This window comes from Zea mays, chromosome 8, assembly GCF_902167145.1.
Source record: "Zea mays cultivar B73 chromosome 8, Zm-B73-REFERENCE-NAM-5.0, whole genome shotgun sequence".
In the NCBI taxonomy this organism is placed as follows: Eukaryota; Viridiplantae; Streptophyta; class Magnoliopsida; order Poales; family Poaceae; genus Zea; species Zea mays.
Genome location: NC_050103.1, coordinates 166,998,179 through 167,003,377, shown reverse-complemented (window position 1 = coordinate 167,003,377; position 5,199 = coordinate 166,998,179). Strand labels below are relative to the sequence as shown.

Below are 5,199 nucleotides of genomic sequence, written 5' to 3'. Positions count from 1 at the left end.
TTCTGGTTATGGTAAGTTGTTACTTCTCTTTTCTTCTCTTTTCTTCTCAAGTGATTTTAGTCTCATGATCAAGTGATTTTACTCTCATGATTTCCTTCTATTTTCTTCTGTTTAAGTTGTTACCATAGTTCATACAAATCTAAGGCAAATTTCTGTTTAAGTTGTAACCATAGTACATACAAGTGATATGAAACATCTGATGCTAGCCTTTCTTGACTTGGTGTATTTGTATCTGGATTTGGATATGCATGAGAAACTGGAACATACTTTCACAAAATGCCTTGCCCGATGCCGTCCAAATCGGAGATATTAAAACCTCACCCGTTTTGCTACGCCGACCGCATTCGCCGGCCTCTCCGCCATCCATCGTGCGACACGCGACGGTCGTCCAGACCCGAAATTTCCCTAAATTTCATCTCTGAGCAGCTAGCCGCATCCGTCTGCCACCGAACACTCTCCCACATTGTCTTGCCTCCTCTCCTTCTGGTCCCTTTCTCCCTCCCACGCCACCGCCTTCCGCTTCCCCCTCGCGGTTTGCGGTCGCCGATGGCGTCCCCTGCCCTGAGCCTTCCATAGGTTAGCTCCGCAATGGGCCATCGTGATGTTCAAGAAAGCTCCCGGCTCTAAAACCTCACATCTTTCTACCCCCATCCTCTTGCCCCAATCTAAGAAGCAAAAATCCTGAGGGGAAAATCTGGTCCGAAAATTCCATGGATTCGAGCGATGGGGTGGGCGACATGGTTCCTAGCGACGATGTGCTTCTTTGCTGCGGGCATCCTATTCGTCCCTTATGCTCTCGATTCCCCCCTCCGGCATAGGCTCTGTCACCTCCGCCAAGCTGGCTCATGTCCTTTCCTTTGCCACCTTCTAGAACACCGCCCTCTGGCCCACCTTCATTAGCGCCATCATAATGTTCAGGTAAGCTCCCGGCTCTAAAAACTCCATCTTTTCCCCAATCCTGTTGTCCCAACCTAAGAACCAAAAATCCTAAGGAGGGTAAAATCTGGTCCAAAAACTCCATGGATTCATTGAGCTGAAGCGCTACTTCATTCTGTGGTGTTGTTGAATCTTTTTCTTTGTAGGAACCTATCGAGGCACATGTTCGGCAACTTGCAGAGCAACTGTTCCTAGCCTACTTCACGCTTGCAGGAGATTTGGCAAAACATTATGGATATGAGTGCTAACCTTGGCAAATTTGCAGCATCTTTGAAGAAAAAGATGGTTGGGTTATGAATATAGTCCCTTTTACAGAATAAGGAAGCTAAAAATTATATATGATCGTGGTTTAATGGGGACTGTCCATGATTGGTAAGATTTTTTTGGCATACTTCCCATCTATTTATTTAATTGTTTCAAGGTGGGATTTGCATTCCTAGAAATTAGAACTATTACATCTGCGTTGTCTTAGGGTATATAGATAAGAGTTTCATTGTGACTATATTCTGCAATTATTTATCCCTAAATGTAAATTATCATCTTATTTTCTCACGATTGTCCATATAAAATTATTTTCATGTGTGCGAAGGGGTGATATATATCTTATTTGCTTTCTAAGATACGACTGACAACCATATAGATGAGTATCAGGTTATGGCTGCCAGCCGTATGCAGCAAGCGCAGATGCTAAAATTGTATTTAAAAAACATCTACACACATAAATAAGTCGAAGTTGTGCACAGATGGAATGCTATAATCAAATAGGTTCTAGATATGCATATTCTAATAGCATCGTTATAGAACAAATAAAGCATAGGCGACATGAAACATTATGCACAGAGGCTGTTTTTAGTTATATAAGAACATTCTGCTTTAAAACGACAATGGAAGTAGTTTACATAGTTCAAAACATAGTTGTGATACAAAAGAGAAAACAAACATTGTATTTATGTGAAATAAGTTTCCAAATGTGTTGGTCGTAGTTTTGCCATTGTAGAATAGTTCTGCAAACAAAAATACTCGCTTGTTTTCACCAAATGCCTTTTTGTGGTTCTACTTCTTTTTCTTTTGCACAGTGATCAGTTTATTTATGTAGTTTAATTCACAGAATTCCTCTATATCTTCCCAAGTGAATTTTGGGCTTGGAGTTCAAAAGGATCAAGTATTACCTCATCTACAACACCAGAATTTTGTCCCCAGTTCTGCAGAAATATAAATGATGGCTTATTTTTTTTACTTTCATATGGCAAAATAAATTGCAATGTTTGAGATATTTTATCACTTATAGTTGTTTTTCCTGCATTGAGAATTTACACCTATATGTGCAGATGTTGGGCATATAAATGTGAAGAACAACAAATTTTTGGACGCCTCCTCGCACTTGGCGGGCTAAATCGTGAAAGAGCTAAATCGTGATTTTAGTGTGAAAAAGAACAAATGGTTAGCTCTTTACACTAAAATCGTGATTTACACCTAAATCACGAAGCGCACTTGGTGGGACGTGAACAACAAATGGTTCTCTTGAAAGAGCTAAATCGTGATTTTAGTGTGAAGCCTCTTGTCTTGCATGTGCTAGCCAATGTGTTACAATGGTTGATGGTGTGAACCATGATCCATCAGAATGTTCTATGGATTCACCTTGCTGGCGAGGGACAGCTTCTCGCCTTTCTCCATATTTGATGGTCTTCCAACATTTGTTGCACAAATAGTGAAACCGAAATTAGATGCTTTTGATGCAAGAAAGGAACAAAGCTCCAGCACTGATTATGGCGCTACAACTAAACTTCAAAATTTGGTCTGCTGAAAGAGTACACAAAACCATTCCCAATCCCATGTTAAATAGGGTCTATCCAAAGAACCTGAAGATATTGGTGAAAATATCACACAATATTCCTATGAAAAAAGCAGGTTGTAGAACATGGTGAAGTGAATTCCAATGCAGACAAACACTGTTTAGAAGTGATAGATGATCGCACAAAGCGATCTGGCCTAAAATCTGATGTTCCTGATTTTTTTCCTTAGCTGTTATGAAATCAAATACCAGTGATGGTGGGTCTAGCACTCAACTCAAATCAAAATATTCTATATGATTTTACCTGGTGCACCCTTGTCTCACATTTTTTCATTCTTTGGCTTATGCATGTAATTGGCCAAGTTAAAGGATCGTGTTCTTCATCTGGACCGAACATATCAAGAATTCTGAAGGCGGTCGGAGGTACTATGTAATAATTATTCTGATGAAATTGAGCTAGAGGAGCATGACTACAACCTCCTCCAATCAGTAATTGAGAATCTTCAGACTTGGATTCAAGCAAGGTGCACCATTTTTGCATTTCTAAACTTATATTAACACAACTACAAAAACATGATTATGGGTCTGACGTCCCCTTAACATGATATTTAGGAAAATGGGCCCACCGAAACCTGTCGGGGCCGGGCATCACCCAATGGGATGCCACATAAACTGTCACAGGGAGGTGGGCACGAGGCATTCAGTTAGGTCGCGTTGTGGACTAATTGGTAGTTTGAAACAGAGGAGATTGCCCTTTAATGTAGTGATCTGTTATGGATTTATGGAGTTTATTAGGCTACTTGCCCTTTAATGGACATATGGTCAACCTATATTTTATCTTCATGCTGCTTGCATTGTTATTGTTGCTCCCTTCCATTACTTTGTGACTAACTTCATTTGGTATTCAAATCTTATAGGTTCTCCTAGCTCATATCTGCAACACGAAATGGTTGTATGGCAAAACTCTAGAATGTAGAAAACATTGTAAATTACAGCTATCTTGTTCCTTCCCTGTCCAGTGAGAAATGCAGCTTCTGCCAGTGCTGCTACGAGTGTTCCTTTGCCTAAATAGTAAGGTATCTCTATGCATCAGTTTTGGCATAAATAGATGCAGATATACATAGAGCATCCAAAAAACCTTTGGTGCTCTACATGTTGTGTTGTTGAACATACTAGCTTTTGAAAACATATTACTCGAATATGTGTAGGCCTGCAACAAAAGATTATGTTTTTGTCAACCTTAATGAAAACATTGCTCAAACAAGCAAGGAACATAGCATTGAGACATTACATGAATATTATGTTGTTGCTTAATTTGCAATTCTAGAGCTGATCAAGTGAGAATTTAGAGAGGTCATCATATATTTGAAGTTGTTAATTTCAACCTAAAACTGTATTATATTTAGTGCCAGTTTGTTTTTGTTGTTTCAAGATTGGTTAGTGGTTATAGGGTCGTAACCTTTGGATTTTGGTACAGTTTGCTGTTATAGTAACCTAATTATATTCCTACCACTCACAGCCTGAAGCATGACTGCCATCTGATTTTTTTTATTTTATACACTTATTCCTAATTTATGGTGTTTTCTCTCTGAAGTGAGTAAAATTGTGAAGTGAGCCTTCATGTTTTCTATGTGATTGGTACCAATAAATCCAGCATACACCTTTACCTAAGGAAGTCATGTTCAGGATAGATAATTTTAGCTCGCCCTTTAGAAAGAAGCTCCTCAAGAGTACTGCAGCTTCTCAAATTTAGCTCAATACATGCTATGATGTTCTCACACTAATCAGTGTTTACAGGTCATCGCTAGATCATGATGCTTCATTCTAAGAGGTGCTCGCGAGCACCTAGGCTTCTCCGCTTCTGATCATGGTTGTGGACCTTCCTGTATGTCAATATCCATTGGTCGTTCCCACAGGCAGTAGTCGTCGAGCCCACTGGCGTGTATATAGAGATCATCTGCTGCTAAGACCTTCTGGTCGTGAACTGTGTTGTTTAATTACTTATGTAACCGGCATATTTTGATAAACATGACATATAATATATTTCGCAAGGTGTCCGGTTCCTCACGATCGTGCAATCAGCTTGCCATTGCTAAGTTCGTAACTTTCTATATCTGAAATTTATATAGCGCCCGATAGGGTGTTGTTTTTTCTAGTAGAATATAATACACCATTTATATGGAATCACTTCTGAGGATTGGGAATGTCTCGAAGGCCAAGGAGATTTTTGATGAGATGCATAAAAATGATATGATAGGTACTATTGCTAAGTCTGCCAACAGTTTCTATTTATAGGTGTTTAATGAGAATAATTAGTTTCTGTCATCAGTTCTAGCAGTTTTTGTTTAAGTTGCTACTATAGTTCATATGATTGTAATTCAAATGATTGTAATTAGTCCAATGAGAAGAATTACTAGCAGGAGGATTTGTTTATTCATATTATTGTAAATCACATTTAGATGATTGCAATT

The 5,199-nt window shown here is 39.1% G+C and overlaps 1 long non-coding RNA gene across 2 annotated transcripts; it reads left to right on the top strand.

The window, feature by feature from the left end:
* Window positions 1-438: 438 nt before the first annotated feature.
* On the top strand, window positions 439-4,781 carry LOC103636338 (uncharacterized). 2 transcript variants are annotated; one of them, XR_004852200.1, is made up of 5 exons: window positions 439-918; window positions 1,083-1,308; window positions 2,265-2,985; window positions 3,098-3,252; window positions 4,526-4,781. It is a non-coding gene; the product is annotated as an uncharacterized lncRNA (long non-coding RNA). The 2 variants fall into 2 exon arrangements; XR_004852199.1 differs by having other exon boundaries at window positions 3,098-4,781.
* The last annotated feature ends 418 nt before the right edge of the window (window positions 4,782-5,199 follow it).